The following is a 13,887-nucleotide window of genomic DNA, read 5'->3' as shown; positions in this document are numbered from 1 at the left end:
TACTGAAATGTACAATCTGATTTAAAGCCATTACCGTGTTAAGTTGTATAGGTATTATTGCATTTTTATTATATAACTTATGTTTATGGTTATGTGTTGCAATGTTCTCAAGCGGGAACGTTGGTTCTTTCACAAGGGGGAGAATTTGGCCAGGTATCCCTCTGGGTTTCCCTCTCGCCCCCCCCACCCCCCTTAGTTCCCCGCTTACCTTTGCTATAGCAGGGGATACACCAGCGAGTGCAGGGAGATGCCGGGTGCCACCGGAGTGGCAGGCGGACCCAGCATAGATGTAGTGGGGTTGCGGTAGGGGCCAGACTGGCGAGCAAATTATCGGAGCTCTGCGGGGACCAAGTGTTTAGGATGCTGCCATCTTGGACATGCGCGCACATGCACGGTACGTTTCACGCATGCGCATTGGGCAGTACAGTGCGGCAGCCATTTCAGGAGTGGGGGAGCATGCGCAATGCAAGCGCAAAAGCGGTGGCCATTACAGCTTAGCTCCGCAGGGGAACTACAAGCCCCAGAAGGCACTGGGGATGCAGATCACATGCCGTCAACAGCCAATAGGGCTGCCAGAATCCCCTACATCAGAAGAGATACATTTGGTGCACTCTGCAAACCAGGCAGAGAAGGGTAAGGGTGTGCTTAGGGTGTCAGTGGTACCTGAGCTAGGCCAGAGACCCCCTCATAGGCCCCAGCCAGGCCCCGACTCCCCCTATAAGTGTATGGCTGCTACAGGGACAGGCCCATTAGATAGGGACACTGCCCCTGTAGTTTCATAGTGTCAGTGACACAGCAGGACGCAGCACAATAATTGTGGCCTGTGGTACTGGGACCACACCACCACACAAATAGAGACTCTCTTCATGGTGGGACCCTCCATTTGGATACCACCCCACATAGAGGCAGATGCCATTGCTGATGGTGACAGCGTGGGACAGATGGCCCCTTTATTCAGTCAGTGGTACCAGGTGCTGGAGCCCTGGCTGGTATCAGAAAGTCAACAAGTGCACCAACTGAACACTCTCACATTGGGCAGTGCTGTCACACACATTTGGGATGGAAGTTACAATTGGGGCTGGACCCTGGGACACTGGTGCCCCCTGCACATGAGTAATGTGAAGGTTCTGCTTCACGGTGTATACATATATATGTGTGGTGTAATACTATCACTTGCTCTGTATACGGATTGCATGTTCAGTAAACCTGTTTCCCTATACTGCGTGTGTATTATTGGATTGGGTACTGTAAAGAGGGTTATCCGGTACTACCCGGATCCTTCACAGATGGAGGTGCTGTCAACGGAATCATCCAGGTACACCCCAGGCTCCCAGCAGTGGAAGCTCAGGCCTCCTGTGAGCCTCCAGCTAAAAAGCACCATACTACACTCAGCAGCAGTCTCATCTCCCAGAGGGTTGGGGAAACAGTGCTACATATACATCATATTAATATCTAGTTATATGTAATGTATTTTAAAATACAGTACCTGGCATCTCCGCATCCTCCATTTCCACCATTCTCAGAAGCCCCACCATGTTGTAGGTTGCAATGACCAAATTCCGGCACTCCTCAATTCAGGTGAGATAGAGCAGAACCGGTTGTCTTCCTTGCCTTCGCAGCATGGTCATTCAGCATACATTTCACCTCGTGCTTGCTATCTGCCCAGAATTTGTTAAGCATGTCCACCTATCTCACTGCGTTCCACAGGGTATTAAGCCTGGTGAGGATTCCACCCCAAATGTGCAATTTATCCGTGGTGATGGTGTGGGAGCAGAGACCCAAAAAGTTTGGAGGGGTTGTCAACCACTTAATTTGTTAGGATCTACAGCTCTTTCTCTTTGATTTTGAGGTTTCTAATACTCCCAGCCTGAGAAGCAGGAGCAATTCCAGAAGAAGAGGTAGAAGCCTGCTCAGACCTTCAACTGTTTAGCAGTTTAGCTGATATGGCTAAATTATTCAGTTTGTAATGTGTATTTATTTTAAATTGCAACATCTCATGGGTGTTATTTTAGGTAGTGCACATGCGTAATGTGTCACAAACTCACGTATGCTAAATAGACTTTTTTCCAATGTGCATGCTCACTGTACTACTGTATGTGCAGTGTAATGTTTAACGTGCCTCAGGGCTATATTAACACCCGTTAATACATGTAACATTAAGATGGTCATTTTGCTAACGGACTTCATTTTTGCATCTCATTAGCTTTGGGAATACCCGTTAAACTGAAGAAAAATAACGTCTGTTACCGATTTCGGTAACAGACGTTATTAGAGCAAAAGTGAGGGACTTGTGCGGCTCTTCCCCATTGTATGGATCTGGATAATTTCTCCTTTATCCATCCTCCTAAACCTCAAGCTGACACTTGTGGTGTTAAAGAGGAGAAAATTATTTTTGATTTATTTATGCTATGAGATGCGTGGTCATTACTGTACTGTATATCTCTCTAAGCAATAATTTTATGGCGAAAAAGTTAATTGTGTCTCTTTATACAAAGCTCAAGGTGTTGCAAGGAAAAGCATGAGGAAGTCTATTCAATGCATATTTTGTGACAAGCATTTACTTTAAAACAAAAATAGCATTTTAGGACAGTTGGAGCTGTAAAGCCACTTTAGTAAAGTCACCCATTTTCCTTTGTCTTCAGCGAATGTTCATTTTCAGTCTTCATGAGGCATATAGAATGCATTTCAAAATCTACAGGCAAACTTGCACCTCATTAATTTATAATTACATTCTCATAATTTCAATTAACCCCAATTCCATATACAATTTTATCAGTAGAGGAGAGCAGATATAATCAAAATAACATCTCAGCCTGTCAAATATCCCCTAAACTCAGTTGATGCATTTATGTGGTTCCTTATTAAAATGCAAAATGTATTGAAATTCATTTTTAGCACTTTCAAGCAGGGATGTTTGTAATAATGTTAATTTGTGAGTTTCCTTTTTTTTTTATGCTCCTTGCTGTGGTTGCCATGTTCAGCCTAAGGCTATTTGTATTGTGCAGACAGAAAATGAACAGCAAGCATTTATTTCCCATATCTTTGTAAGAAACCTGAGGCGCATGAAGATATTTGTGCTGTAACAGGCATAGTCAATCTCCTTCTCTCCCTTTAGTCACCATATATCAACAGCAAACTCCCAGCTAGTCTTGCTGCAGCAATTAACCTGCCAGGGCTCTCTGCTGTCAGACTCACTAATAATAAACTTCCCCCAGCGAGATACAGAGCTATAGATTCTCAACTAGCAACTTCCACAGTGACTGAATAATTCAAAATCAGCATGATTAAAGAGGTGACATGTTATTAGTTAAAGAGACAGTGATTCTTTTTTTCTGACTGGGAATTTAGACCTATTAAAAATTGCTGAGAAGACATTCAAACACTTTAGGGGCAATTTACTATACCTTCAGGATGAAAATACAGTGTGAGTTCCATTTCTTAATGTTGCATTTGTTTTGTGAAAAGAATTGCATTTGCTTTCTTTTAGTAGTAATAAATCAAGTACATTGTATTTCATTCACTACCATTCAGCCATAACTATAAATAAAAAAAATATATAAGGTAAAGCTGTGCTTTTTTTTATATGACATTAATTCATTTGCACAGAACTACTCTATGTACAAAAATATGTCTGTTTATTATCGTCTTACATTGTCACAGCAGAAATGTCTAATATACTGTAATGTGATTGCATGTGAACTGAACAGTGATATGACACTACTACAAAAATATGCTTGACAAGTGCAAGTAGAATTGCAAGATAATTATATGACTTTCACTTTGCACCTTTTATTTGCACTTTGAAAAAATCCGTCATTAAAACAGGTCCAGCATATTTCACTTTATTGAGCTATCATGACCCTGGCACCCTCAACAACTGCCCATTTTGTTCCTCAGCACCCCACCCCCACCCAAATAAACACAGACACCATACAGGGATACAAATGGCCACTGCCTTTAATGAATCAAACCATAATACTCCTGGACCTGGTCAGAAAGTAGCCCGGCCAGCTGAATCATGAAACTGCCCACCACCGCTACATGACCCATAATGGTTCATAATACCTGGGGTCCCACTTAGGTCCGCTGCCCTAGGCCATGACCCAAGAGCACCTCCTGTTTGATCCCTAACATATCTCACCATTTTATCACCTGCACAGAACTGGCCCGTCCACAAACCCCCAATGCCAAGGCCATTTGACCCCTCAAATTTGCCTCGCCACTACCAAACGCAGTGCAGCCTTAGACATCGGACATGGTGACAACAAGAGCGCTGCCGCTCATGCTCTCCTGGTTAAGCAGGAGCTTTTTCGTGTCCCTGCATGAGTGGCAGCGAGCGAGCTTGTGTGCCAGGTGGGAGGCGGAGTGGGAGGCGGGGCTAGCGCGCCACGTAACGGCGCCGACATTACCTTTGCCATTGGCCTTTGGCGGTCATGTGACCGGCCCTGTGCTTCCCTCAGCGGGATAAATTAAATTGGTCTGTCGGCTGAAATTCCACACGCCTCCGCACGCCTGCGGAAGCGTGCAGAAGCGCCGTCTAAAGTCGTGCTTATAGGGATGATGCTTCCCCTCAGCACAGCTGAGCGCAGCTCAGCACAGTCTTTTTGACATGGCCCTGGCCTTATACAGACAATACTGCCAACCCATAATGAAAATATTCAAGGCAAATTTGGAGAAGTAAACTCCATACCCCAGAAAAAACCCGCCCTGCTGCTCTTCTAAATCCCTGTTCCACAACATCATTTCCTCCAACGATCTTACTAAATCTGCCACCCCTCTATTGAGTTTTCTCTTCCATCTATCCACAGCCTTCTGGTCGCGAGCCACTCTTCACACCAACTGAGGCACAATCTCTGACCATACCAGCAATGTTGTTGTGCATGCTATCATAAACTGGGCAAGATACCAATGGATTGAATTGGAGACAGATCATTCCCCCCAACATGATGAACAATAATATCTGTTCAGTTGGAGAATCATTGGGAGTGCTTTCATCCAACTAAGCCCTGCTGCCCTGACCAATGGATTCTCCCTCTATTCCCCCCTAAACACCTCCCATATGCCTCTGATCAGCCCTATTCTAAGCCCAGTGGATATAAGTCTCCACAGATCCACACCATTAACTGCATGGCCTCCTAAAATAACAGGAACATGTAACACAACCAAATGTAATGTAATATAACTTTTAAATTGACCAATCTTCCAATTTGCTTTAACACCTCCTGCACCAACCCCAACTGGGGAACCTTATTTGTGACTCCAATATGAAAAGAGGGAGAGACAAAAGCATTTTGAAAGTCTTCATGAATTTATTTATTTATTTATAAAATATTTTACCAGGAAGTAATACATTGAGAGTTACCTCTTGTTTTCAAGTATGTCCTGGGCACAGAGTTAAGACAAATAATACATGGTTACAAATACAGTTACATAAATGAACAGGGTATACATTATATACAAGACATTGCATGCACAGTTAAAGAAAATATATATTATGGGCAAATGAAACAGTTACAGACAGATTAAAATCGATACCTCGTGAGTGGCTTCCCTCTCTCGTACACCAGAAAAGAAGCCTGCCAGCTCAGTCTGATTGCCAGGTACTCAGTCACTAGCCTAACTTGTTATAACATATTACCCTCTACATTATTCAACACCACCCACTCCCTTTTATCTCTTTTCTATGTTTTATATCAGGGGTGGGGAACCTTTTTTCTGCAAAGGAACATTTGGATATTAATAACATAATTTGCGGGCCATACAAAATTATCAACTTAAAAATTAGCCTGCTATATTTGGTCAAACAATTAATTAACTCACCCCTAATGTGATGGCTGGAACTGCTTCTCTTTGGTGAGGCATGTGATGTTTGCTGGTATAGATAATGTTGGGGGGGGGGGGGGAGAATCACACACATACACAGGGGAAGGGGGGAATCAGAGCAGGGGGGAAATCACACACACACACACACACACACACACACACACACACACACACACACACACACACACACACACACACACACACACACACTCAGACACTCAGACACACACTCTCACTCAGACACACACTTTCACTCAGACACTCTCACATACACACGGGGGAAATTGGAGTAGGGGGAGAATTGGAGCAAGGGGGGTGAATCGGAGCAAGGGGGTGAATCGGAGCAGGGGGGATCGGAGCAGGGGAGGAATTGGGGCAAGGGGGAAGCGAGGGAGGCATAGAGCAGACTTACCACTTGCTCCATGCAGGAATAGGCGGGCCTTGCTTTGAAAGCTCGGATAGTGCTTGCAACGGGCCAAAAAAAAAATCTTGGCAGCGTGCCATCATTCAGCAGCCAATCAGGAGGTGGGAGTGCCAGCACACGGCAGCCAATCAGGAGAGGGGGAGTTTTTTTTCTTTCTTTGTGCAGGCGCATCCGAGCGCGCTAAAACCTGTCACCCAATGGTAACCGGGCGACGGAATTTATCGAGGGGGACGGCCACGCTGGGGGCCAAATGATTTCATGGGCCTTATACAGCCCATGGGCCGGACATTCCCCACCCCTGTTTTAGATCTTTTAATTAGGAAACAAATCTCCTCTTCCCTCAACCAAATATTGTCTATGCCCTGCCCCCACGGGCTTGCTCTTTGCTGCACTCACCAGCTCCCTCACCCTAAGTAAACCCCAAAAATGTAATGCAAATGCAGCACTAAAGAGCTTTCCCTTAAAACCTGAGAATCTAATTCTCTCACTTCCAAAATCCCCCAAGAATTTCTGGTCGAACCAGGCCTTCTTAGATCTACTCTCTGTGTCTTCTTCCTCCATCCTTTAACCAATCCCTTAAGCATGTGCTTGATCTGATCCCTCCAGCCCAACAAACCAATAACAAATGATATCCCAGCCAGATGCTGTTCCACCAGACTGGCTGGCATGTTCTCTGAACTTCTCTAATATAAAACCCACAGTTACTCAACTCCCCCTGATCAATCCACAAACAATGTCAGGCTCTCCTTGCTATTATGTATGCTGCCCGTGTTGCCAGTGCAAATGACTGCCTCACTACCTCCATCAAACAGCCATCCTCATCTTTTAGAGTGACTGTGGACGAACCAAGACCTCTGAATCGGCTCCTGGGACCAACTGCCTAAACAAAACAAAAAAAATTGTTTACAAGTCATCCACAATACCGTTTTCCGACCCTGGCATATAGTATGCCCTGAATGAGATATTATTCTTCAGACATTTAGCCTTCCCACCAGTATCAAACTGGCCAACAACCTGTTCACGCCTCTACCACCCCCAAATTTTCTGAACGGAATAAAACTTTTTTATCTTTCAACTCCTCTCCCTCCACCTACACAGCCAACACTAAGGGAAAGACCACTAAGAAAGTTAGGTTCCGTATCAAGCTCATCTCCACCCAATCCCTCTGCCATTGCTCCGAACACCACTAATTCCCAAATATTGCTCTAAAGCCCACTGAACCTGCTCTATCAGTAAAGAGCTCCAATTCATTGTTAAACCCTACCCCAACTGTGCCATTGTTCAGCCATTGTACTTACCCAGAACCTCTTCCCAAAACCACATACTCCCCTAAGGTCCTTTGATACCCTTTTGAAATGTGTGAGCATCTGAGTCCCACCATTAGTCCTGCTAGCCGCATGAAAAATCAGCATTATCAAACATGAGGGAGACAAATAGCCCAGCAATGGCGGTATCTCCCTTTTTTGGAAGTTTGTTATTTATATAATTGTATAAAGTAATACAAATTATAATAAATCATTGACTTATGTACACTATCTTTCTCAAATGTACTTGAATAAATATGTAATAACTAGCTGTACTCTGCGTAATAAACGCAAATTTAGGAGATCTGAAAGGATATTAATGAAACATTACTCTTTGTTTTCACCATTCCCTCTAATGCCTTGCTGTCTCTTAACCCTTCTTCCCCACCTTATCCTCTCCTACATCATGCTCGCTCCTCTTTGCACTCCCTGCCTTTCTGTGTCTGTTCCTCTCTGTGCACACTACACACTCTCCTCTCCTACTCATCTCATCTGTCTCCTCATTTCTTGCTGTTTCCTCCTCCTACTGATCTTGCTGTCTATCCTACCCTCTTTTTTGCATTCCCTCCTGCCCTACGTGCACACTTCACTCGTTCCCTCCTTGTCATCCATCTGTCGCCTCCCCTCATTGCTATCTATCTCTGTCTCCTCACCTTGCTGTCTCTCCTCCCTTCCCTCCTCCATCATGCCTTACTCCTCCTTTTACTCTCTCCTCCATCTCATTGCACTTCCTGCCTTACTGTGTCTGTTCCTTTCTCTGCACACTACATTACCTCCTCTCCTACTCATTTCATCTGACTCCTATCCCTGCTGTCTCTCTGTTTACTCCTCCTACAGACCTTGCTGTCTCTTGTCCCCTCTCTTTGCACTCCATCCTGCCCCATATGCACACTGCTCTCTCTCTCTCTCTCTCTCTCTTTCCCTCTCTCCGTCTCTCCCTCCCTCCTCCTCTCCTTGCATTATCTCACTGTCTCCTTTCTTTGCTGACTCACCCTTTCTCTCTGATTCAATAAGGAGTAATAAGTGGTTTAATGGGCGATAAAGGCTTTATAGCATGATACTGCCTGATCTGCATTTCATAAAGGAAGGATAACAGTGCAGTAGTGCGCTTTAATGTTTTTTTATCTCCCTAAACCGTCAGAGACAAAAAAAAGTCGTCCGATATGGCACCAGCTAAATGCTGGCGCAAAAATAATTTGAGACATGCATAAAATCATGTATTTTTTTCAGCACTGGTATCTATCCTGAAGCCAGCGGGGTCTCTGGGTGGTCCTCGTGGGTGTCCGTGGGCAACAAGGGAAGCTGGAGGTCCTTGGGTGATCACTGCAAGTATCTGAGGGCCTCCAGGTGGTCCCTGTGGTGTCCGTGGGTCCTTGGGTGGCCCCAACAGGTGTCTAGGGGGCCTTCAGGTGGTCCCTACGGGTGTCCTGGGGTCCTAGTGTGGTCCCCTTGGGTGTCTGGGGACCTCCAGGTGGTCCACGCAGGTGTCCGGGGGCTCCACAGGTTTCCAGGAGTCCTTGGTGATCAATGAGGGTGTCTGGGGGCCTCCAGGTGGTCCCCATGGGTGTCTGGGGGCCACATGAGTGTTCAGGTCCTCAGGTGGTCCCGCGGGTATCCCAGGGCCTCCGTCCCCACAGTTGTCCATGGGCCCCTGCCATGATGAAGGCCGTCCTTATCCTCTCCACTGTCCTTGTCTTCTGTGTGCATCAACAATACAATAAAAATAAAATCTAATGGCCCCTGACCCCTTAATCACCTTAGCGGTTAGTTACCGCTAAAATAATTAAGGGGTTAACCCACCCGTCCCCGCTACCCAGATAAATATGGTATTGGCATCAACATTTTGGCGATCATTCCAATCTTAAATAGTTACAACATTTCACCTTCTTTCTATGCCATTCATTGAATCTTCCCTACATCAAGTGTTTACTTACTTGGCTGTGTGACAGGAAAGGAATACCCAGGCCAATAATAAAGGTATTATTCCCGGCTGGGTGCCCCTGAGCCATATTGGGGAATTGTAAAATGTCAGCTCTGCAACCCAATCATGGCAGAGACACAGTGTTTTGTGATAAAACTGTATATGTGTGTCATTATTCCAGGAGTGTTAAGCAGCGGACATTTCCCTGCTTCAGTCCAGACCATAATAGTAAGACCGGACAGGGGAATGAATTACATTCAGGTCCCCCGGTATATTCCAGAGAACCCGAGAACCAGGGGGTTCAGAGTAAAGTAATTTTTAAGATTATGTGTATAACTGTGGCAATGTTTTTGTGTAATTACATGAAATTAAAAATGGTTAAAAAACCCAGCAGCTAGCAGCATAGCAGGCGGCTGTTTGCTAACTTTCGCTAGGAAGCTCCAAACGCCATGAGATTTGATGTGAGCACTGTCCGGGTAAAATCAGGAATATCATATCACGCAATTTTTATAGGATTATATAACATTTGATGTATTAAAGTCCCCCTATTTTAATTGTAATACTGTCCCGGCCAGCTTTATTCTAAAGCTTGCCGGGATGAAACCGGGGCTTTTCCTCAGATTTAAACAGAGTTTCCCCGCAGTTTCCCGCGTGGCGGCAGCTTCAAAAGATAAGCGCTAATGGCGCTTATCATTTGAAAGCGCCTGAGGCAAGGGAAACCGGCCAAAAACGTCCGAAACGAGCCGTGCGCCGTCCGCGGGTTTAAAAATCCCCGCGGTGGCTCCTGGCTTAGATTAACGCTGGCCGCCACTGTATGTTAGTCATATTGGGATTTTCCTTTGAAGCGCCAGAGACAGAGGGAACACTTAATTTGTAATTACTGTAGTTTAGAAATGCATGGCAGGAAATTCCTGCAAGGTAACGGTGCATATTCAACCATAGAATTCGAAAGCATCCCACTGGTTCGATGCCTGATGTCTGGAAAGAGTCCATAGTTGAAAGACTCCCACTCACCAGAGTGTTAGGTGGAAAGGGGTAATTCAAGTATCCCCCATGTTAGTAATGTCTGGGAAAATGGGCCAGATGTCCGGCAGCTCATACAAAATGTCGCCAGTAAGGGGGCCTGGTCCAGTATGCTAAGCGGCAAAGGTGGTAGGTTCGCACATGCCCTTAGCAAACTAAGAAGCCCTCTGCCAGGTTTTGGAAAGTATTAGCAACTCCAGGATAGGTTGGGATTATTATTCCCATGGAGTAGATTGGTTGCACGGGTTAAGTATAGGACTGTTTAGTGCATAAGAATTCCTGCAGCCCATCGGGAACCAGTTTCATCTAAGATTCATCATGTAACATGATTCAACTAAGCTTCATTTTAAGACTTAATACCATCGTAACCAAAGTCAAGAGTTCTTAAGTACTAAGGATTCCAGATCCAATACTACAGCGGCAGAACGAAGGAAGCAGCTCCGGCGGAGTAACAGTGGTTGTGAGAGGCGCCACTGACCAAACAAGACTGTTTCCAGATCTATTTGCGTGCAACTCCCGCTCCTGGGAAATTGTGCCTAGAGACTCTATTTGTCTATTTACAAAAACCTTTTTCAAGCCCGTTAGCTGTAACAATTTCCTATTAGCAACAAGCGAACATAAAAAGTAGTGGCTAGATAACATTCCAAATGAAGAGTTTTGCAGATTGAAGCCAAACTGCTGTAAAAATGAAGACTTAAGGGCCCTGGCAACATCCCACAGAGACAGGTTTATTGAGAGACAATACAAGGAAAATACGGTAGACAAGGCCTTAGAAAAAGTGAAAGCCACAGATAGAACAGCGATGCTGACCTACACTGGCGACACACTTTATTCGAGCTCGGCTAGTCCCACGAATTCGGGTATACCCGGGTGTATTGAGGTTTGTGACTGTTTTCTGCCCGAGTGCATTGAGGTATTTTCCAAGCAGGGATTGAAGCATTTTATTCCCGCTGGCTGCAATACTGCACAGTATATATATATATATTCTGCATTACAATTCATGAATTTATGCCATCTGGTAGACACGCGAAGCATTGCAGCCTATTAAATCCTAATCATTATCATTTAACAGATCAGCCGCCCGTCAGCCAGGCATGAACCCAGGCTGGGAAGGCAAACACAACGGGGCTTGTCAGAGGTGAGGAGCGGCGCATTCCAGGTATCTGCCAGGTACATACTGGGTATTTGCTCGAATAAAGTGTGTCGGTGCAGTATAAGGTAAAAAATGACCAACATGGGAATAACAAATCCGATTTATTTATTCCATTTATTACTAAATATAGAGGAGAATCAAAACAGACCGAAGATTAATCTATTCAAGGGCTAGAAACCTCAAACAACAACTGGTACCGAGTTTCCTAAAGGAGAAAAAAGAACAAACATGGTTAGAAAAGGGATCAAAAGGATTTTTCAAATGCACTTTACTCACCGCAGTGCCTGTCGTTGTAATCCGACACAGCCAGATTAAAGAGTTCATATCCGCTGTTACTGGGTTAAAATTTGAGAGCAAAGATTCGATATCATGTAATAGCAGAGGGATTGTATATTTTATGGCATGTGAGTGGACGCACAAAGAGAATGCTGAAAATACGAATTGCTAAACATATACGCAGCATAGAAAAAGGTTTGGAAACACATAGGGCCTTATTCAGAGAGGGTTGATAAAAAAAATCGCCAGGGAATTTAAAATGACTGTTTTTTGGGCGTTGCTATCACGTTATTCAGAAAGGCTCGATTACCAGTGATAGCAAAATGCCAAAACGGGTGAGTTGCTGCCAGCGAGAGCATCGAGCCTCTGAAAAGGCCTAACCCGGCGATTCATTTCTGCTGCAGAGAGAGCTGCTCTGAGAGAGCCGCCTCTCACAGCTGAAATGTCGCCCGAAAATTATTTATTTAAATATATATTTATTTAATAGTGTAGAGGTGCAATAGTGTAGAGGTGCAGGGGGTCTCCGGAACTGAACCACGTTGGTTTTATGTCCGGGGACCCCCTGCTTCCCGAGATACAGGCCTCTTTATGGGGTGCCGGTATCTCCTATGCAAGGAAATATCCCGGTCACGTGAAGCGGGACATTTCAATGCAGAGGGATACCGGCACCCCATAAAGGTGATCGGGAAGCAGGGGGTCCCTGGACATAAAACCAACGTGGTTCAGCTCCGGAGACCCCATGCACCTTTACACTATTAAAGAAATGTATATTAATAAATATTTAAAAAAACATCAATACATCAATTGGCTGGCATCATTCCCTTTAACATGACGTCACTAAATCCAAGATGGCCGCTGTGTCACAAGGCAGTTCAGCCAATCAGAGTGTGGAATGTTCCCATGGCTGAAATACCATCTGACGCCGGCTTCGTGACATCATCTTAAAGGCAAATGAAGCACAGCCATTCTGATTGGCTGGCATCATTCCCTTTAAGTGACGTCACGGCAAAAAATAAATAAAGTCGGAACATGGTTTTAACAGCCAATCAGGTGGCTGTTAACCATTTTGAGGGTAAATGTGATGTCACAAGCCATATTTAAGGCCATGACGCCTCATTTGAGCCCAAGAAGCCGACGAGACAGCATCGGCTGGGATTTAACATGGGGTATTTTGGATTGACAGATGAAGAAAGAAGATAAAGAAGAACAAGAAATGGTTACAGATGAAGATAGAAGAAGGTGATTAAAGAAAGAAAAAAGAAGATTGGGGTACCTGATCCGGATCTTCATGGCGGATGGCATCGGATGCTGTTGGAGGCCTTCAAGGTACGTGAGCTTCCTGTTTCCCCGGGAGTCGGAGGGCCACCGCTTCTAATGGTAAGTAATATATTCAATGTTTGTAAATGTCTCTTTTTACAGGTTTAATCTTTGGATGTGTTTTTTGATTTTTTGGGGGAGGCACATTGACTGATAATATATTAATCGGTACCTCTTTAGGGTACAGATTAATACATTATTATGACAATATTTGGGGGGCATTTCTCGCTTGGTATTGGTGCTGCTTTTTTGCATTTCATGTATTATGTGGATGTCATTGTTTGTTTTTTCATGCTTAATGTAATTAAAGGTTTGCGATTGGTGTTCGTTTGTATTTAATGTATTATTGTGTTAGCTAATGTGTTTTATGGTTACTTCAGAGATTGTTTTAATTTATTTTTTTGAGTTTTAATGGTTACATTCATTAATGTTGGAGTAATTCATTGTTTGGATTGGTTAGTGTTACTATTCATTTTGAGTTGGTTTCGGAATTAATTGTTTAGATTGGTTAATGGTTTAATTAATTCATTGTTGATGTTGCTATTGATTGTATTGATTGGATTAGCTGGCTACTGTTTGTATTTAGTGACCTGTGATTTTTTGGAGTTTAGTTACATTTTATTATTGTGTGTCTTGTGTATTACTC

This window comes from Ascaphus truei, chromosome 1 (assembly GCF_040206685.1).
Source record: "Ascaphus truei isolate aAscTru1 chromosome 1, aAscTru1.hap1, whole genome shotgun sequence".
NCBI lineage: Eukaryota > Metazoa > Chordata > Amphibia > Anura > Ascaphidae > Ascaphus > Ascaphus truei.
This window is presented reverse-complemented; position numbering follows the sequence as displayed.